The 22,759-nt window shown below is 35.9% G+C and overlaps 1 protein-coding gene and 1 pseudogene across 11 annotated transcripts in view; both read left to right on the top strand.

Moving 5' to 3' along the window:
• LOC144577428 (uncharacterized) overlaps positions 1-22,759 on the top strand; it is a 157,133-nt gene that overhangs the window by 42,151 nt on the left and 92,223 nt on the right. For 2 of the 10 annotated variants that reach the window (XR_013521281.1, XM_078335202.1), the window contains exon 4: positions 9,971-15,393. The exons of the other annotated variants lie outside the window; for them this stretch is intronic. The gene's annotated coding sequence lies outside the window, so the exon portion shown is untranslated. Of the gene's footprint in view, positions 1-9,970; positions 15,394-22,759 lie in introns of those variants that run through there. 10 annotated transcript variants of the gene reach the window in all.
• Positions 8,195-15,393, top strand: LOC108593667 (small ribosomal subunit protein uS2 pseudogene; annotated as a pseudogene). Its single transcript, XR_013521276.1, has one exon. The product of XR_013521276.1 is annotated as a small ribosomal subunit protein uS2 pseudogene (transcript).

The following is a 22,759-nucleotide window of genomic DNA, read 5'->3' as shown; positions in this document are numbered from 1 at the left end:
CCTGGCTAAATGAAGACATAAGAGAAAATGTGATTCAGTATATGAATTACTCAGTTCCTTCTTATCCCCAGTGGGAAGGCATATCCCCCAAGTTAGCTGATTTGGAAAATCCTTATTTTTGCAAGAACTGAATTCCCTTGCTTGTTATTTATCAGCATTCTGCTGGCAACTCTTGTTCCTTCTCTGATCTTAGCCCTTTTTTGTTTTTCTTGTTAAAAGATCTATTTAAATAATCAGTTATGTAGCCAAACTATTTCAAAATCTCATTTCATCTCATTTGTCATTTATTAATGGGGCTATTTTCTCTTCAGTGTTTCTTATCCCCCAGATATATTTGAAGAAACTCTTTTAAATCCCAGGAACTGTTGCATCACTAGTTCCTTTTACTGAAAAAAAAAAAATCAGACTCAAACTTTAATTACTATGTATTACCCCCATTTTTCAATTTCAAGTATTTTTTTCTTATAAATCTAGAATTTTGAAAAATCCTTAGTGAGTCCAAGCTGAATGTGTTTTGGTTTTGAGAAACTTATCAGATGAATTATTACTTATTACTATTTACCTCTAGGTTATTTGAGGATAGTCTTGTCTTCTTTTAATCTAATAGTTATCCATGCCATCTGTCATTAGGGTACACAAAGATGCAACTTATTTTGTAGATATTTCATATTTCCCCTAATTTTTACTGGTTTTTGGTGTCTTAATTTTTAAAAATAGGCTTATCTGGAACCCATTTTTAATAAATCTTCCTTTCTAAACATGGCTTTTGCTAGTGTTCAATTCCAAGAGCCATTCTCCTTTTGCTTTTCAATATTCGTTAAGTGCTGTTGAATAGCAGACCCAAGAAAAGAAAAAAGCATTTGCCTTCAGGATAGCAGAAAGAGCATTAGGTTCAGAGTCAGGAGTCCACTCTTACACTTTCTGCCTTACACTTGATTTTACTTTTTTGGATTCAGGCTTTCCTACCCCTCTTTCTCCATCTAGAATCAATAATCAATAATCTCCCTTCTCCATGGGGAGAAATGCCAGATATAGGTGACGGGGGATGGAGGCAGCAAGCCACATTGCCATGTATGTACCTATGCAATAATCCTGCATGTTCTGCACATGTACCCCAGAACCTAAAGTGCAACAAATATATATATATATTGTGTATATATATATATATATATATATGAAAAAAAAAAATAATAATCTCCCTTCTCTTCTTATCTAATACTGAGAAAATGCATAGGAAATTTTGCAAAGCACTATGACTGCCTGTGATAAAGGGCATTGTGTAAATGTCCAGTATTATTATGCTGGAATTTTGTCATTACTCTGTATGCAAAAGTATAAGATTTAGAATAATATTAGCTCCTTTCAACCTCTAGTCCAAGGATGTTCAGTTACCAAATACTAGCAGAATGGTATTTTGATTCTTTTTTTTTTTTTTTGAGACGGAGTTTCACTCTTGTTACCCAGGCTGGAATGCAATGGCATGATCTCGGCTCACCGCAACCTCCGCCTCCTGGGTTCAGGCAATTCTCCTGCCTCAGCCGCCTGAGTAGCTAGGATTACAGGCATGCACCACCATGCCCAGCTAATTTTTTGTATTTTTAGTAGAGATGGGGTTTCACCATGTTGACCAGGATGGTTTCGATCTCTTGACCTCGGGATCCACCCACCTCGGCTTCCCAAAGTGCTGGGATTACAGGTGTGAGCCAACGTTCCCGGCGGTATTTTGATTCTTATTTGGTAGGACACAGCAAAGCTCCAAGACACAGTAGATTTATGCTATTATTTTTTAATGATGATTAGTGTCATTATTATGTTTGGGAGAGAAATGGAAATGGAGGAAATTGAGGTAGGATGTTCTGTTTTTGCTTATTTTGTTTCAATGAGGAAAAAGGCAATGCAAGAGAGGGTCCTAACTGAGGTCTAAATGGTCCAAATAGCTCAGTTTATATATGAAAGGAGGGAAAAGATGCAAAGATGTTGTATAATACAAATGAAATTTATATAAATATTGACACTGTTGTGAAACCCCCAAATTAGATCAGGTCTCAGTTAATTTAGAAAATTTATTTTGCCAAGTTTGAGGAAACGTGCTTGTGACACAGCCTCAGGAGGGCCTGATGATATGTGTCCAAGGTGATCAGAGCACAGTTTGGTTTTTATACATTTTAGGGAGACATGAGACATCAGTTAACATATATAAGATAAACATTGGTTCAATCTGGAAAGGAGGGACAACTCGAAGAAGGGAGGAGGCTTCTGGATCATGAGAGATAAATGGTTGCATTTTTTCGAGTTTCTGAGTAGCCTCTCCCATGCAGGCAATAAGGATAAATCAGATATGCGTTTATCTCAGTGAACAGAGGGGTGACTTTGAATAGAATGGGAGGTGGGTTTGTTCTAAGCAGTACTAGCTTGACTTTTCCCTTTAACTTAGTGATTTTGGGGGCCCAAGATATTTTCTTTTCAAATTTCTCCCTCATGTTTTGTAATATCTTTGGAGAAAGCATTTTAGAAGAAAATGAGCCTCTGGTCCAGGTTTTGTCTGATCTCTCATGGCAAGGATGATTTATTTGTTCATAGACAGCTAAGTCCCAAGTTATTAGGAAAGTTTTTTTAGAAGGTTGTGAAGTTTCATGTCCTGTAAAGAGAAAATAAGGGGAGGAAGAGAGAAAAACACCACCACCACCACCAAAAAGAACAATCCTTGAAGATTTAGATAGGCCACATTACTCTGAAGTCCACATATCGGTAGGCAGGCATGAAAGTGATTTATGTATGTAAATAGATTGCCGTTATTTTCTTCTGAAGTTTACATTGTTTAGCTTCAGTTCTCAGAGCTTTATGAAAGCGCAGCTTAGTTTTCAGTGACTCCAAATTAGAAAAATAATTGGAAAAAAATTGAAAACATTATTTTGAAAACTTGTAGCCAAGAAAAATTTGAATTCGGTCCAAACTGCAGAAAATAATAAAATTGAAAAACATTAGATAAGACTAGAATCTAACAATAGGTGTATTATGTTTTCAAAACATAATTTTTATCTCCAGTTTCCCATTTTTATTAAAGACAAATCATGGTAGGACTCATATGCTTCATTTTACTTAGTCTAATTATTTATATATAGTGAAGCAAGAATACTTATTTTTTACATAGGCTTTTAAATTGACTTTGGTGGAACTTTGTTCCACAGAAGGATCTCAGATAAGACTTTAAAAGCCAAGCCCAGTGATGGATTTGTGCCATCAGATACCTATGAGTTAGGTGATTCTTTCTTTTTGAGGTGCCAAGGTAAACTTGGGACTCCTGGGCCTTCCAGAAAGTGACATTCTTTACTCACCACAGGTCATGAATCCTGTACAGGAAAGTTATGAGGCCAGTTTCCCCAAAGGGCTTTATTGGCTCCATAAGAAGTTTGATTTCTTAAAGAAAAGCACACCATTTCAGTAAAAGACTCAGTAAAATAACCAGGTTCTCCACTTGTGTCCTGTTTTAAAATGGAAATTGATTCTTATTGCAAATAACTGTATTGCCATAGAGAAGAATAGTCACAAATAGTTTTCAAATTCTGGAGAAATCAGGTAGAGAGAAACAAATATGCTCCAAATTTGGTTCATAGGAGTATACAAAACTGTTAAAAGCTGTCAGTAGCTCAAAAGAAGTTTCCTTGACTCTGAAAAAAAAAAAGATCAGCAATGTTTAAAGGAAAAAGTCAAACATACTACTTTAGTCTTCTGTCAGTTCAGTTTACACTGTTAACTTCTATTCTGCTTAATATTCATGAGCATTTCAGCTCTCCATTAAGAGTCCTGGAAGTTTTTTTCTCTATTCTGATGTCACAATTTCCAAACTTATCAGAAACCTGCATTTAAGAACACCTGTTAGAGTTTTATAGCCGAATATAAAACCACATTCTGAGGAGGACCAAAGCAAGACAACAATTGTCCATGGATGGCAAAAGATTTTAGAGCAGCCATAGTCGAAGACACAATTGACAAAGAAATTTGTTACTTCTTTGGCACACAATAATTTAACATAACAATTATAATTATTCCTGATAATGTACACTAAGTCATGTCAGAATTATAGGAGTTTTCCATGATTTTAGAGCACATACCAATAATATATTTTTACAAATACAGCCTAAAGAAAACTAAACACCATTTAATATTTGACAGTGTTTCCTATATAATGTTTATACCAAATAAGCCAAACTATATCATCTTTGGACTTTAGGGAACCTAAAGGATAAATTAGGGTAGAAAATGACAATTTATAATTTGATTTTGTCAAATATCAAAGGTTTAAAACTCTTGATCTAATAAAATAGGATCATTCATTTGACCAAAGTGATAACTCAAAGATTTCAAAAAAGGCAAAAACCTTCATTCTTTGAGAGAGGAGACTTAATGTTCCAAACAACAAGTCCTAATAAAAACAGCATGAAGCCAATTAAATGTGTTTTTCAAAATTTTATAAACAATCTATAAAATTTTAATCTTGACCATAATGTACAACTTCCATAAGACTTTTATAACTTTATAACCTTTATTAAGAAGTCAGTTAATGCTTCAAGAAAACTTTGTTAATTTGACACAAGGGCCTATATGCTGGTCTTGCATCAGTGTGCCTTTTATATCAATGATTAATTTATAGAGAGACTGAACTTATTTTATCTTTCAAAATCAGCCCTTACAATCTCTTGTACCCACCTCTTCTTTAATAGTCCCTGGGCCTTGAGTTGAAATACCTTTAATTTCTGGCCCAGTGTCTCAGGAATGCAGTTTATTTTGATTGACATCTACAAGGCCTGAGATAGGGCTTTAATTGCTTTCAGTATTTAAAATTTAGCAGGACTTGGTGTTCTTTTTAGGCTCAGAAGTCAAAGCCCTGTAACTCAATGTCACGAGTACTTCGAAGGTGTGTGTAGAGAGATACACAGATGTAATAACCTTAATTTAAAAAAATGTAATCTGACTTTTTACCTAAGCAAAACAAACTTAAATAATAATATGACAGCTTGATTTAAAAGTTTTTTTTTAATAAATCCTCACCATTCATGACATGCTTAGACATTCTGGTTTGTCCTGAACATCCCTCTTTCTTAAACAACGCTCTTTCTTAACTTTCTTAATCTAGGACTAAATGTACCGTACAAGATTCCTTCTCATAAAAAATTATTTCCCTTTAAGCTTTCTTACAAAAAAAAATTTTTTTTTTATTTTTTTAACTTTCTTTACATCTATTTTACTTCTTGGTTCCTTTTGCCTTGTTTTATATGTGACCTTCAGGCTTTAAATTAGACAAAATTTTTCACCATTTTTCTTAATTTTTAATTATACTTTAAGTTCTGGGATACATGTGCAGAACATGCAGGTTCGTTACATAGATATACATGTGCCATGGTGGTTTCCTACACCCATCAACCCATCATCTACATTAGGTATTTCTCCTAATGCCATCCCTCCCCTAGCCCTCCACCCCCTGATAGGCCCCGGTGTGTGATGTTCCCCTCTTTGTGTCTATATGTTCTCATTGTTCAACTCCCACTTATGAGTGAGAACATGAGGTGTTTGGTTTTCTGTCCTTGTTTTAGTTCGCTAAGAATAATGGTTTCCAGTTTTGTCTATATCCTGCAAGGGACATGAACTTATCCTTTTTTTATGGCTGCATAGTATTCCATGGTGTATATGTGCCACAATTTCTTTATCCAATCTGGGTTGGTTCCAAGTCTTTGCTATTGTGTTCACCTTTTTCTTATGTTTTCCTACAAATATATGTTTATTGGAAAATACCCAAACAATGAAATATCTGTAATTTAATATAACCTTAGATTCTAAATTATGATGAGTTTATCTACAAGTATTTATCTTATTACATTTACCTAATTATTTTATTTATTTTAATAGTTTACCTAGATTATTTATAAAAACTGCAATTGTCATTATTTAAAGTTATGTGACTGCCGTTGCAAAATTATAACTGACACAGTGAAACAGATTTGACCTGACTCCATCTTGCTTCTAACCTCCAAGCTGTCCTTGTTTATTCCTGGGCATAGGCCAAACTAACTTTGGGAGGAACTTAGTTTATAGTTTAACTTTGAAGCAAAAACAATAACAGTCCTTTCCCAAAACAAACCTTACTGCCTGTGGACTACACCACCTAGAGCCACAAGATGAGAAGTTATGGTAATCTCACTAAATTCAAGGTATAGCTATTTTTATTAAACCAATATCAATGTCTTACTTATTAAAGATTACACGAGCAAAGATCATTCTGTCTTGGGCTGGGTTTATAGTTTTGTAACTGCTATGCCAAATTTTTACACCTTAAATATTTTTCAGGGATAAGTATGAAATTGTTTGATTAATAATTGCAAAACAAAAAAAACTGTATGCCAGCATTTATTAAGACATTTCTGATATTACTTTACCAGTAATTTTAAAGCTAGCTTATTTATTAAAGATTTTACTTAAGTTACATAAACTTGAAAACTCATTTGGCTAGTCTTGTTTTTTCCTGATAAAATGTTTGATTCAAGCACTTTTTTAAGCCAATTAATTAGAGCTCTTTTATATATTTTCAGTGGTGAAATATTGTGTACACAATACATAAATACATAGACATATTAGGCATCCTAATAGAAGTACATCTTATAGATTTACTTTCAGATTCTTGATGACCTGTTTCACAACTCTAGGCAGTTGTCAGCTAAATAGCCTTAAATTTGCATATTAAAAGAAACAACTCAGATGTAAATCATATAGCAAAACTTACATCTTAAGGTACATAGAAAAAAAGTCTAGTGGCTAGAGGGAGATTAAAGATGGATGCCAAATCAAATATAAAATTGTAGAAATTGATCATATGATTGTATAAGGAGACCTATTTTAATTAGATAGAGACTACCTTTTTTTAATCTGGATCTCGGAGCTCTGGGAAGAACCCACACTGAATCCTTGGTCTCCAAAAAGTGAGAATTATTATGACATTGGAACATATAATGCTTTTACAGTACACTTAAAAAAAATTTTTTTAAACAAAGATATTTCTAATTCTCTAAGTCACACTCTTCCTTAAATACCCAAGAGTAACCTCTGTTGCAATAACTATTTTAGTCAAAATAGAAAAAAGGTAACACAGTACAAAAGTAAGCAGTTTAAGAACTGAGACAAATTTGTCTGTTCACATTCTTGGGAGTCCACAAGGAAGAAAGGTTTCTCACCCAAAGAGAGTCTGGTGCCTTCTTCATTTTCTTTAAGGAAACCCAGACTATTATAAACTATTTTAGGCTCTGCCTGCAGCAGAGGTGCAAAAGAAAGGAGAGATAGCAGAAATAAATGAAGAAAACAGAATTCACTCAGCTGAGAATAAAAACACTTTTGCTCAAAAAATAAATAAATAAAAGACAAAGTCCCAGGAGAAAACCGTGAAAGTGTGTTAAATACAAACATACACACATGCACACAGACACACACATGCACAAACACACTTATGCACACGTACACACATCTTGGATTTTAGCTTTTAATTAAGCTGACTTTTTACCATTAAGCCCCTTAAAAAAATATATTTTTAAATCTCATTACTATATTTCAGCTAGGACAAATTGCTGCTGTTTCAGAAGTATAGCCATTGCTCTTTCAGTTTGGTCTGGCTAGCAAAAAGGTGCCATTGTTCTGTAAATAAAGCCACTTAGTAGTCAAAATAAAAAATATTTTCTCTTCTTTTTTCTCTTTTGCTGGTTATTTTTCTCCCCCTACCACACCACCTTTGTGTGTGTGTGTGTGGAAATTTAGCCACTTCAGAGGTCTTGTTGCCCAAATTTGTAACTTACTTTGGATTTGATCAAGTCGGATAGAATTGATCCAACCCAGTGGGAAAAAGACCAAAACAACAGCAAAAACAGAAACAAACAACAAAAAACAGTTAAGCAAAACAAATGATCGCACAACTTACATGATTACTGAGTGCTCTAATAATGTGTTGAAAAAATGTGCGCTTTGAATGAAGAGACCTTCCAAACAGGCTTTGTGTGAGCAACATGGCTATTTATTCACCTGGATGCAGATGGGCTAATGCCAAAAAGGGCATTAGTAAAGGGCACTGGGATAGGAGTTGGTTTTATAGGTTTGGGTAGTTTTTTAGGGGGCAGGGGTGTTGCAGAGTAAGACTAGTTACAATGGTGGGGGGTAGGGGCAAGGGAGTATACATGACCACAAGTTCAGTTACAGTGGCAGGGTTGGATGAGAGGTATTTACATTATCATAAGAACAGTTAAGATGTCAGGGTTGGGTGAGGAGCTTGTCCTGGAAGTGATCAGGGACAATGGCAAACACAGGCAGCAAGTGGGAGACATCAGCCTGGGCAGGCAGGACTTCAGACTTTCAGGCTCCAGGCTTGCATATGGAGACCTGACAGTAAGGAAAAATTAAAACTAGCTGGTTGTTAACTTTAGCCAAGACAAAACCCCAGTTCAGCTACTGAAGATGGCTCTCTACCATCCTAGAAGCAGGAAAAAGAAACTCAACTTCCCTGTTGGAAGTGACTTCAAACTCCATAAAGGAGTTACCTGCCTTTCATTGTCATGGAAGCAGGAAAACTTGTCTTCCTTGTTAGAAGCAAGTAAAACTCCATAAAAAGGGAGTTGTACAGCAAAATAAACTTTAGATCTCAACTAAATTTTGGGAGATCAGGGATTTGGTTGGAGAGAATGCTCCCAGATCCCAGCAAATTTTCCTACTGATTTGAGCCATAAAGTTAGCTCATGCTGGTACCAAGCACTTACAGGAGATTTGTCAAGTATCAGGAGCACCTCCACTCAGAATCCCTCAGTGATTATCAAAATGTGAACACCCAAAATCTGAGACAGGTCTGTTAATTTAGAAAATTTATTTTGCTAAAGTTGAAGATGCGTGCCCATGACAGCCTCATGAGGGCTGATGACGTGTTTGGTTTTATACGTTTTAGGGAGACATGAGACATCAATCAGCATATGTAAGATGAACATTGGTTCAATCTGGAAAGGCAGGACAACTCCAAATGGGGAGGGGACTTCCAGTTCATAGGTAGATAAGAGATAAATAATTGCATTCTTTTGAGTTTCTGATTAGCCTCTTCAAAGGAGGCAATCAAATATGCATTTATCTCCTGTATAGAGGGGTGACTTTGAATATTATTGGAGGCAGGTTTGCCCTAAGCAGTTCAACGCTTGACTTTTCCCTTTAGATTAAGTGATTTTGGGGGCCCATGGTAAAATTCCCTTTAGATTAAGTGATTTGGGGGCATGTTTTGTTTTTCTACACTATGTAGAATATAAGGATATATACTGCCTTCAGAGTAACTAGTAGGTACTAGGTGGTACTAAACACTCCCAGATATAAGAGTCAGCAGCCTACACTGAGCAATTTAAGGGTACATGAAAGTCTGATCAGCTTCAACATGCCTTCTGCTTCCTCAGTGCCATAATCTGCTATCTCCACCATCAGACCCACTTCATTAAATTGCATTTGCAGTTAATTATTCTATTCAGAGCCCCTGCATAAGACTAGGAGCTGCTGCATAACAGCTAGGTGCTTATGATTAATGCAACTAGCAACTAACTTGCTGTAAGTACTGATTGATTCTCAAACCTTGTAGAAAAGATGACTTTTACTTTTTCCACGCTACCTCCTGAGGGCTCCATACCATGTTGTTCTGGATTCCTGTCGTAACTTAAAGGGAAATTTTCACAATGTCCGGAGTCCTTAATGTCCTGAAAATGAAGGAGGAGGATGTCCTTAAGTTCCTGGCAGCAGGAACCCATTTAGGTGACACCAACCTTGACTTCCAGATGGAACAGTATATCTATAAAAGGAAAAGTGATGGCATCTACATCATAAATCTGAAGAGGACCTGGGAGAAGCTTCTCCTGGCAGCTCGTGCCATTGTTGCCATTGAAAACCCTGCTGATGTCTGTGTTATGTCCTCCAGGAATACTGGCCAGAGAGCCGTGCTGAAGTTTGCTGCTGCCAGTGGAGCCACTCCAATTGCTGGCCGCTTTCCTCCTGGAAGCTTCACCAACCAGATCCAGGCAGCCTTCCAGGAGCCATGGCTGCTTGTGGTTACTGACCCAAGGGCTGACCACCAGCTTCTCACAGTGGCGTCTTATGTTAACCTACCTACCATTGCTCTGTGTAACACAGATTCTCCTCTGCTCTATGTGGACATTGCCATCCCATGCAACAACAAGGGAGCTCACTCAGTGGGTTTGATGTGGTGGATGCTGGCTCGGGAAATTTTGCACATGTGTGGCACCATTTCCTGGGAACACCCATGGGAGGTCATGCCTGATCTTTACTTCTACAGAGATCCTGAAGACATTGAAAAAGAAGAGCAGGCTGCTGCTGAAAAGGCTGTGACCAAGGAGGAATTTCAGGGTGAATGGACTGCTCCAGCTCCTGAGTTCACTGCTACTCAGCCTGAGGTTGTCCACTGGTCTGAAGGCATGCAGGTGCCCTCTGTGCCTATCCAGCAGTTCCCTACTGAAGACTGGAGCCCCCAGCCTGCCACGGAAGACTGGTCTGCAGCTCCCAACGCTCAGGCCTCTTAAACAACATATAAGATTCATGGAAAATAAACATCGAGTTTCTAAAAAAAATGATGACTTTTAGATGAGATCTTGAAGGATGATTAGAGGTCAGAAAGTGAAGTACCCTGTGCAATCAACAAATGTATGAAGTAGGCTAGATACAATACAATAGGAGCCTAGCTGCTTTTGTTAACTGGGTAATAGTATATACGTCATTACTTGCTATAGGCCCAATGTAATGGCCAAACAAAATGTATCTAAAGCCACATAAAAATCCTTGGCTACCAGCTTGAGATCCCTGATTTAAATAGATGGAGGAAGGATGGTAAGTTATTTCCAACTGAAGGAGTAATATGAAAAAAAAAAGTAATCATGACTTGCATGTTACCTAAGAGAACTCTATTGCCTTTGAATAATTTATCACAGAGATTGGCAATATTTCAGAAGTATGGGTACAAGAAATGACCTCTCTTCTTTCAAAGAGATAGAGACTGGTAGAGTAAGATCTCATAACCTAGAGTGAGCAAAGGGCTTCTTTATGGCTCAAGGTTCAGAAATATTTCCCATAAATATTTCGCTGTTAATACTAACATATTCTTCTTTAAAATGCAGATGTCAATCAGAAAAATTCAAATCAGATCACCTTGTATAACTTAGCTGAGACTAACACCAAAGAGGGAATAGAAAATTACATGGGGGAGGTTGGGGGGGAAATTTAGAATTTAGGGCTTGGGTGAAAGTCAGAATTGTAGGTGGAAGTGAGTGCTCTGGCAAGCTGAAGGCAGCTGAAGAAGCCTGCAGGTAGTGGGGGTGGATACTGCAGGAGGGGGGGAGGCAGTCTTTGCCTACTGTGCGGTTTTGCCTAGGGCAGCTAATTGCTTGTGCCCAGAAAATTGCCTCTGGAAGCCTTAGGCAATATGCAGTAGCTTTCCCCTGATGCCTAGTTTATCAAGTTAAGTTGAAATTTGGTGGAGAGGAGGGGGAGAAGGATGAGCTGAAAGAATTCCTGAGCTGAAAGAAATTTCAAAGGTCACCAACTTTTTCAACAAAGTAACTCCCATGATAAGAGAGGGAACTTGAATCTCCAGGAATCTGGGGACTTAGCCCAAAGTAACCCACCACAAATGGGAATATCTTTGAAATCTCTTGGTTTATCTTAAAACTTTACATAAATTTTGTATTGATTCAATATAACAATGTTTGTTTTAATATAAAAAGACTTTAAATTACTACATCCAACTCACCAATCTCTAAATAAAACTGTCTAAGTCCCTACCCATAATATGTCAAATGGCTTGGCCAAGACATTTAGTTAGTAAGGGCCAAGACAGAATAAGAATTCAGGGCCTAGCACAGTGGCTCACACCTGTAATCCCAGCACTTGGGAAGGCCAAGGTAGATGGATTACCTAAGGTCAGGAGTTTGAGACCAGCCTGGCCAACATGGTAAAACCCCATCTCTACTAAAAATACAAAAATTAGCCAGCCATGATGGTAGGTGCCTGTAATCCCAGCTACTCCAGAGGCTGAGACAGAAGAATTGCTTGAACCTGGAAGGCGGAGGTTGCAGTGAGCCAAGATCCTGCTATTATACTCTTAACCTAGGTGACAGAGTGAGACTCCATCTCAAAAAAAAAAAAAAAAAAAAAAAAGAATTCGGGTCTCCTGACCACCATGCCGTTATCTCAGTTATGTACCAATGGTGATGAACAACAGTGCAAGATGGAGAGGACTGTGTTTGGGGAGAAGGGTAAAAAAGGGAAAGTGGAAGGGTCTTCATAATTTTCCTCTAGGATTGACTCTTGTGTGAAGAATATATAAAGTAAGGGAAGAGTTCTAACTATATGCCCACACTTTGTACTGGACACGTTATCTTTATTATATCTCTTAATTTTCATAGCAACTGTGGTATAAGTTATCACCATGATACAGTACAAGATGAATGAATTCTGAGATTAACAATTTGCCTGTGGCTGCTCAGCTAGTAAGAGGTAGAGATAGGATTTGAATCCAGATGTGTCTGACAAGGCCACACTGCCTCTTTTCCACAGATGTTAATTAAACGTATACTATATGCAAAGTACTATGCTAGGTGCTTTAAGTGTATAAATTAATAGCTGATTAGGGATATAAGCAAGGAGGTTGGTGGTCTTGTTCTTGGAGTCTATAGCCTAAAGGAGGAACTCCTTAATTAACTTAGCTGTCTATCTAATGCCCCAATCTGATAAAGAAGTGAATGAGATCACTCACAACCACAAAAATTAGAAGGCATTTTCAGTTCTCATAAAAGCTTTTGTAAAAATCAGAGGATACACCACACATGGCCAAAGCCGTTTTTATTAATACTTTATAGTTTTGCATGGCATATGGAAAAATGTTCTCAAACTGTCCTAAGATATTAATAGATTCAGCAAAACCAAAACCAAAAACCTAGTGTTAGCAATATTTTCTTCAAAGTGCATTAAAAATATAAATGTAAGAAAAATACTAAGCACATTTCTCTTGTTCTTATTATGTAAAAGTCTGTATTTAAGGAATGGTGGGCAACCTTAAGAGGAAAAGAAGTTGCATATGTTACCTGAAGACCAAATGACTGGTGATCAGTTTGTTAGTCAATGCAGAGTCAGGTTTTACCATTTTATCAACTTATTCTAAACTTTAATGTATGTCAACTATTCAGTGATGTTAAGACTTTCTCATGCATATTTGTGATATAGATAAAAATTTTAATTGTTTTAAGGTGGTTTCCTTGACACTATTTTTACTGTTTACTTTAATCTAAATGCCTATTATATTTCATGGATTCATATTGATCTTTCATCACTACTTTATAATGCGTTTTGAGGGCAAACATTATTGTGAAATACTGATCTAGAACTTGTTGCTGCCAAATTGATACCAGTATTTGATTGTCAGTTTCTCAAAAGAGATACTAATCTTTCTTATTTGGTTTTCTATGTTTTGAACTTTTGTTACATGTTAGATGGATACGTAGTGTCCAATGTATGTATATCTACAATGTTAACAGCACCTAGATGGAATGCACATACATGCGCTTTCTTACTTACTTGATAACAAGAAATATTTAATGAGAGTGGTTAAAGAAGTACATTTTATGTTACCTGTATTTTGTTACAATAAAAAATGCAACAGGGTGACTGATACTGGTACATAAGAAAGAATACAAATTTATAAATTGCAAAACATAATATTTTTGATGTCATAATCAGATATGACAGTAAATAATAATCATATTTTATTAGTATGAGGAAAAAAACATAACCAGGAGCTACATTTCCCAGAGGATATAAATAAGAAATAAACGAATGAGAATATTTACATAGAATTAAGTAAAAAGATAGACCACAATTCTTTTTTTTTCTTTCTGAGATAGGATCTTGCTCTGTTGCCCAGGCTGGAGTGCAGTGGCATGATCTCAACTCACTGCAGCCTCTGCCTCCTGAGTTCAAGTGATTCTTGTGCCTCAGCCTCCTGAGTAGTTGGGACTACAGGTGTGTGCCAACACGCCCAGCTAATTTTTATATTTTTAGTAGAGACAGGGTTTCACCATGTTGCCCAGGCTGGTCTTGAACTCCTGACCTCGAGTGATCTGCTCACCTCGGCCTCCCAAAGTGCTGGGATTACAGGCCTGAGCCTCCCAGCTTAGGCAACAATTTTTAAACAGAAACTGGTCATTGATGTGTTCTTAGTACTTGGTATAGTGTCTGACACAGAGTAGGTGTTCAAGGTATATTTTTTGAATGAATAATAAGATTATTTCCACACTAGAGCTTTTTCCCTAGTTGCCCATTTAACCATTTACTTCCAAGAGCAAGTTACATAACTTATTCCCTTAGAATATGGTGAGGCTAAACGAGAGTGATTATAAAACTCTTGATAATGCCACGTTAAACTACCATCATTCTCGGCAAACTGACACAAGAACAGAAAACCAAACACCGCATGTTCTCGCTCATAAGTGGGTGTTTAATAATGAGAGCACGTGGACACAGGGAGGGAGACATCACACACTGGGGCTTGTTGGAGGGTGGGAGGCTAGGGGAGGGATAGAAGGGAGATGGAAGATAGGGGAGGGATAGCATTAGGAGATATACCCAATGTAGATGACGGAGTGATGGATGTAACAAACCACCATGGCACGTGTATGCGTATGTAACAAACCTGCACATTCTGCACATGTATCCCAGAACTTAAAGTATAATAAAACAGACAAACAAAATGTTGTATGTAAAAAATATATCTGGGTAAAAATACTTTTAGGAAGCTTTATTTTAAAAATCACTTATGTACCTTTATTATCATATTTGATTGAACCATATGAAATCGCCATTTTTTGGTAGGTCAAAAATTAACAATTTTATTTGGTTTGGTCTTAGTTTATAAATTACTGGCTAGTGTGTGCCTTCAGTTTTTCATGTTGGAAACATTACAACTTGGAGAAAATACACTTTAATGTTCATTAAAAGGATTCTTTTTTGCTTCCAAGTGCCAGGAACTGAAAAGTGATCTCAGAAATCAGAACAAATATTATAACACCTTCATTAAAATATGTGAGCCTGACACCTTTATTGCTAAATTTTATGCTTAATCACAAATCTCCTACCAGAGGCTGTGGAATGACCATCTGAATGTATTGTAAGAACTCTTAATGGTCTTAAATATTGATTACCTTAACACACAGCAGTCTCTTTCACTTCTGATGTTTAAATAAGCCTTCCCAATTATGGTTTAAAAAAATGGTAATATCATTTACTTTATAATTAGAGGTGTAATAATAAAGTAGATTTATAATTTGTTTTTAAAAATATTGCTAGTAATGCTTACAATCATTTGGAGGGCCCCCAGAGGTAATGACAATGGGCAAAATTTTACACAGGAAATGGAACGCTTTGCTTCTGACATCATACGTGATACCTTTAGCTATTTGTGAACACTGCCACATGAGAGACTTCAGGGACACAACCTTCATAACTGAGAAGTATAAGGCAGAGAATTAGAGAGGTGCAGAATATCACCTTCTAGCTTGTAACCAATGTGCCCTCTTTGTTTTCCCAGTCTCTGTTTATCAAGGAAGGACTTAGACTGAAATTACGCAAGAATGGCCAGTTACCTAGTCTTGCTAGTAGACCATTCCAGCATTATTGGGAGGAGTGAGTGGATGATACACTACATTTTAGTCACTGTAAAGCCTTCCAGACATTTTCTATGCTTATATTTACCTATACACTTTAAAAAATAGTACCATATGGCACATCCTGCATTATAGTCTGCTATTTAAAAATTTTAAAATATATATAATGAACTTCCTTTTTCATTATTATTTTTATACAAAGTTCTTTTTAGAGTTTCTTACAATTATATTGTATATGTGTTGCTCCACAATTTATCTGTGAATCCTCTCTTGTTGTTCACTAAGTTTTTCTAAATCATTTCCTCACTATTAACACCATTACAGCTAAATGTGAGCATAAATTCTTAATTCTTTCTTAGGATAAAATTGTAGGAGTGGAAGTTTTTGGTTGACAGTAGGGATTTTGAATGATTTCTTGGGAAAACATTTAGCTCACAAAAGCAGAGAGTTGGATGAGATCAGAGGCAGTAGGGTAGACTTTTTCATACTCGAGGAGCTTCTGAAGAGAGTCTAGTCCATGCAGCTTAGAAATATGAGTTAGACATTGGAAACATTTTGTATTTTCCACCTTATACTTTGATAATTATTTTAAACTAAGGCAAGAAAGTTGGGTAGAGTGAGGAAATCTAAAAATGGTTAACATTTCTTGGGGTATTTATGATGTGTCAAGCAATGCTTTAAGCACTTTTCGTGTCTCATTTCACTTTAGTTCTACCATAACTCAACTCAAAGAAGTGAGTGAGGAATGGAGGGAAGCATGAAAAACTAAACAACTTTCCCAAGGTCTCACATCTAGTACTGTATATGGCAGAGCCCAAAGCCATCTGTACTCTTAACACCTGTGCATTGCTTCCTGCCATCCAACACACTGGGCTGTGTAGGCAGAAAAACTAGGAAAGCCTTATAATATAAGAGGCTATAGTGCACATGATATCTTTCTAAAATCTTCTATTTTTCTGTTTTTTAAAAGTTTTATTTTTCTGCCAATGCCACATTCTCTGTTGCTAGTAAATACATGACTATATAACCTTAAGTATGTTACTATTTGCCACCAATTATGAATGTCACTAAAAATTTATCTATATTAATTATAAGGTGCCACATCAACTGTTGCTACAGTTAAATTAATTCTGATAGTTGGTATAAGTAAATAATTACTTTTAAGTGATTGTACTTGGTAAGGACATTTCTGAGTTCTCACTGGATAAATTCTTTATAGTTTGATTACTCTTCAAGTCAATCAGACACAACAGGGAAGATTGTGGAACTGTCTTTTCTAGGAAGTAATGCTGCATAGGTTTTTTTTAAAACAATTTTTTGTGAGTACATAGTAGATGTCTCTATTTATAGGATATATGAGATATTTTGATACAGGCATATAATGCTTAATAATCACATCAGGGTAAATGGGTTATGCATCACCTCAAGCATTTATCCTTCCTTTGTCTTAGAAACAATCCCATTATATTCTTTTAGTTATTTTGAAATATGCAATAAATTAATGTTAATTATAGTTGCCTTGTTGTGCTATAAGATACTAGATCTTATTTGACTATATGTTTGTACACATTAACTATACCCATTTCTGCCCTCATTCCCTGCCCCATTACTGAAGCTTCCTAGCCTCTGTAACCATCATTTTACTATCTCCATGAGTTCATTGTTTTAATGTTTTTTTTTTAGCTCCCACAAATAAGTGAGAACATGTGAAGTTAGTCTTTTCTGTGCCTGGTTTATTCAGTTAACATAATCACCTCCAGTTCCATCCATGTTGTTGCAAATGACAGGATCTTGTTCTTTTTTATGGCTGAATAGTACACCATTGTGTATATGTACCACATTCTCTTTATGTATTAGTTTGTTCAAGAACACTCGGGTTGCTTGCAAATCTTAACTATTGTGAATAGTGCCACAATACATATGGGAGTGCAGATATCTCTTCAATGTAATGATTTCATTTCTTTTGGTCCCATACCTTATAATATGATTGCTGGATTATATGACAGTTCTATTTTTATTTTGGAGGGAAACCTTCAAACTGTTCTTCTTGTGGTTATACTAATTTACATTCCCACCAACAGCATACTAGGATTTCTTTTTCTCCACACTTGCCAGCATGTGTGATTGCCTGTTTTTTGGATAAGAACCATTTTAATTGTGAGATATCTCATTGTAGTTGTGATTTGCATTTCTCTAATGATCAATGATATTAAGCACATTTTCATATATTGGTTTGCCATTTGTATGTCTTCTTTTGAGAAATGTCTATTCAAATTATATTACTCAGGGTTCCCTAGAGGGACAGAACTAATATGATATGTATATATATATATGAACTAATAGGATATATATACACACACACACATATATTTACATATACATATACATTTATATGTACACACATATATATGGGAGTTTATTAAATATTAACTTACATGATCACAAGGTCCCACAGCAGGCCATTTGCTAGCTTGAGGAGTAACAAGAGCCAGCCCAAGTCTCAAAACTGAAGAACTTGGAGTCCGATGTTTGAGAGCAGGAAGCATCTAGCATGGGAGAAAGATGTAGGCTGGGAGGCTAGGCCAGTCTCACCTTTTCACATTTTTCTGCCTGCTTTATATTCACTGGCAGCTGATTAGATTGTGCCCACCAGATTAAGGGTGGGTCTGCCTTCCCCAGCCAACTGACTCAAATGTTAATCTCCTTTGGCAGTACCCTCTCAGACATGCCCAGGATCAGTATTTTGCATCCTTCAATCCAGTCAGTTTGACACTCAGTATTTGCCATCACACAGATCTTTTGCCCATTTTAAAATCAGATTATTATATTTTTTTCCTATAGAGTTGTTTATATAGTCTGGTTATTAACCCCTTCTCAGATACATAGTTTGCAGATATTTTCTCCCATTCCTTGGATTGTCTTTTCACTTTCTTGATTGTTTCCTTTGCTATGAAGAAGCTTTTTAACTTCATGTGATTGTAATTTGTCCATGTTTTCATTGGTTGCCTGTACTTGTGGGGCATCACTCAAGAAATCTTTTCCCTGTCCAATGTCCTGAAGAGTTTCCCCAATGTTTTCTTTTAATAATTTTAGTTTCAAGCCTTAGATTTAAGTTTTTAATCCATTTTGATTTGATTTTTGTATATGGCAAGAGATAGGTATCTAGTTTTAATCATTTGCATGTGGATATCCAGTTGTCCCAGCACCGTTTATTGAAGAGACTGTCCTTTCCCCAATGTATATTCTTGACACCTTTATTGAAAATGGGTTCACTGTTGATGTGTGGATTTGTTTCTCAGTTCTCCATTCTGTTCCATTGGTCTCTTTGTCTGTTTTTATGTCATGTTGTTTTGGTTACTATAGAGCTGTAGTATAATTTGAAGTCAGATGATGTGATTCATCCAGTTTTGTTCTTTTCGTTCAAGATAGCTTTGGTTATCCTGAATATTTTGTGTTTTCATATAAATTTTAGGATTATTGTTTATATTTCTGTAGATAATGTCATTGGTATTTTGATAGGGATTGCAAATCTATAGATTGTTTTCAGTATATGGACATTTTAACAATATTGATTATTCCAATTTATGAACATGAAATATCATTCCATTTTTTGGTGTCCTCTTCAATATCTTTCATCAGTGTTTTATAGTTTTTATTGTAATCTTTCACTTCTTTGGTTTATTCCTAAGTATTTTATTTTATTTATAGGTATTGTTAATGGGATTACTTTCTTGAATTTCTTTTCAAATTGTTCACCATTGGCATATAAAAATGTTACTGATTTTTGTATTTTGATTTTGTATCCTGCAACTTTACTGAATGTGTTTCTGAATTCTAATAGTTTATTGGTGGAGTCTTTACAAATATAGGTTTTTTTTACAAATATAAGATTATATCATCTACAAACAAAGATAATTTAACTTCTTCCTTTCCAATTTGGATGCCCTTTATTTATTTCTCTTGCCTGATTGCTATAGCTAGGATTTCTAGTACTGTGTTGTGTAACAGTGGTGAGTAAGTATCTTTGTATTGTTTTATATCTTAGAGGAAAAACTTTCCAGTTTTCCCTCTTTCTGTATGATAACAGCTATGGGTCTGTCATAGATGGCTTTTAATATGTTGAGGTAAGTTCTTTCAATAGCCAGTTTTTTAGGGTTTTTTAAAATAAAGGAGAGAGGTTAAATTTTTTCAAGTGTTTTTCAGCATCAATTGAAATAATCATATGGTTTTTGTGCTTCAGTCTGTTGATATGATGTATCACCTTGTTTGATTTGCATACGTTGAGCCATCCTTGCATCCCTGGGATAAATCCCACTGCATAGGTTTTGATTTTTGTTTCTACATAGTACAAAAAAAGTTTAATCTTGATAAATATCTAACCTTGTCCAAGTCATCATATTCTGTCAAAAACACGCCCATAACACTGTCTCTACCTTTAAAATGGCTGAAGATAAATATACATTTATATTGAAGAGTTACTCAAAAACACTTGAATAAATGAGGATTAAATTTGTACACTACTCAACTGGAACTGATGTTCTTCTTTTCCCCATTGCTACTTCCTCCCTTCTTCTTCAAAATTCTCAGCTCCTTTTAAGTTCCAGTGAATACTGCACAGTAGTTAAATGCATAGATTCTGGAGCCAGACTATCCAGGTTCCAATCCCAGCTCTGCCATTTACTACCTGGGTGATCAGGAGAGAGTTTCTTAGCCTATCTCTGTTTCTTAGTTTCTTTATCCCAATTGCAAAACTTATATCTCCTCAGACCTGTAGGTCTTACGACTACTCAGACCTGTAAATTTGTACCTAATTGGTATCTCAACTTGGTGGCCCAATAGGTCTCTCAAACTTAACGTCGCCAAATAGAGTCTGTCTCATTCCTACTCTTTCTTGTCACATAAATGGTAACATCACCCGCCCTTTACTCAAACCAAAATTTTGGGAGTTGTCTTTGATTCTTCTTTCTTTCACTCCCTCACTCAATTCATCAGTGAATCTTATTCCTTTTACCTCTAAAACAAATCTCAAATCTGCCCACTCCCACCAGCACTGCCTTATCTAAGCCATGTCATCTAATGTCTGGGCTCCTGCAATGGTTGCTTTACTGGTCCCTGTTCTATCACTCTTGTCTAAAATCTAATATCCCTGTAGCCAGAATGATTTTTGTAAAGCATTAATTTTTTTTAGTCATTATCTTATTCTAAATCCCCCAATGGCATTTTATTATGATTAGAATAAAAGCCAAACTTTTTAATCTGGCTTTCAAAGTCCTACAAAATTGGGTGCTGCAGTGAGTTGAATAGTGTCTTCCCCAAATTCATGCCCTCAGAAGGTGGGAATACAGTTTTACAGATGTAATTAGGATGAAGCCATATTGGATTAGATGTATCTAAATCAAATGAGTGGTGTCCTCGTGAGGAGAGAAGAGAACACACAGAGTCAGAGGAAATATAGAAAAGGCCATGTGAAAGGGAAGGCAATGATTTGAGTGCTGCAGCTATAAGACAAGGAACACCAAAGATTGCCAAGAGTCACCAGAATCTAGGAAAAGACAAAGATTCTCTTCTAGAGCCTAGAGCCTTTGGAGGCAGTGGACCTTGCTGACACTTGGATTTTAGATTTCTTGTCTCCAGAACTGTGAGAGAATATACTTATGTTGTTTTAAGCCACCAAGTTTATGGTGGTTTGTTACAACAGGTTTAAGAAACAAACACAGGTGCATTTATAACACTCCAGCTTCAACTCTATTGTCCTTCCCTTTGCTCTCTACCCTTCAGTTACACTGTTTTCCCTGTCCCTGGTATTGGAACACTGAACTTTTTCTCATCTTAGGATTTTTGTACTAGCTATTCCCTCTATTTGGCAAACACATTCCTGGATCTTTTCATGGATCCTTCTTGTCATTCACATCTAGCCTAAAGAGAGACTTTTCTCAACAACCCATTTAAAAGTAGCCTCCCAAACACTCTCTCACACATCACTCTATTTTAATTGTCTGCTTTGCACTTACTACAATCTGGTGTTTCTTATTCATTTACATATTTATGGAGTCTATTACTGTTCCCTCAGTATATACATTCACACACACCATATCCTTGTGCATTCACTGTACTTACACTGTCCAAAAGGGTAGCCAGTAGCCACATGTAGTGATTTAAATAGAAATATACATTAATTAAAATTAAATAAAAAATTTAAATACAGTTTCCAAGCTGTAATAGCCACATTTTAAAGTGCTTAATAGCTGCTTGTGGCTAGTGACTACCATAACGAACAGCATAGATGTAGAACATTTTCGTGCATTGCAGTAAATCCTACTATTCATTGCTGCTGTAGAATATAAGCTCCAGAGAAAGAGGAATTTTATATCCTCAATCTGAATTTGTTTGATACATAATAGATGTCAAATAAATATTTCTTGAATTAAGAATGAATGAGCTTTCAAAAGAAAATTGAGCATTAATGTGAATAAACTTTGTAAAAGTAAATGACCATTTCTCTACTGAAAATAAATATGGCTTTCAGGGGGAAAAGACTTCTGTTCATCTGGGCAGAGTTTCTGGAACCACATTTGTCATTGATTATTCTTTTTGTTTGTTTACTTAATAAACACTCAAAAATAGATTGGTTATAAAGAGGATTTCAACAAATTCTCTCATCTTGAATGATGGCTTTTTTGGCTTGTAAGTAAAAAGTTTTATCAGGGATCTTTTGAGAAGTGAGAGGAGGGCAGGTAGGGGTGTGGGTTGAATATTATCTTCTGTGCAGTATAGCATTTTCTCTAGATGTCTAAAGAGACAGTGTTATCAATCTCACATCTTTAGTAATCATTTCTCTGTGCTTTGATTAATGTGGGTGTAAAATGTGTCTGATGTAGCAAGCATGTGTCTGAAACATTCTGAGACAAGAAGATATAAAGTATTTTAATCTTAAAAATGAACTTTAAATAGGCTAAAAGGAATAAGATTATTTAATAAAACAGGTTAAATGCTATATTACTGCATTAGAATAAAAATCATGGAAATACGTCTTTGTCTGA

Source organism: Callithrix jacchus, chromosome 8 (assembly GCF_049354715.1).
Source record: "Callithrix jacchus isolate 240 chromosome 8, calJac240_pri, whole genome shotgun sequence".
NCBI lineage: Eukaryota > Metazoa > Chordata > Mammalia > Primates > Cebidae > Callithrix > Callithrix jacchus.
The sequence above is the reverse complement of the archived record's forward strand: the minus strand, read 5'-3'. Positions and strand labels throughout refer to the sequence as shown.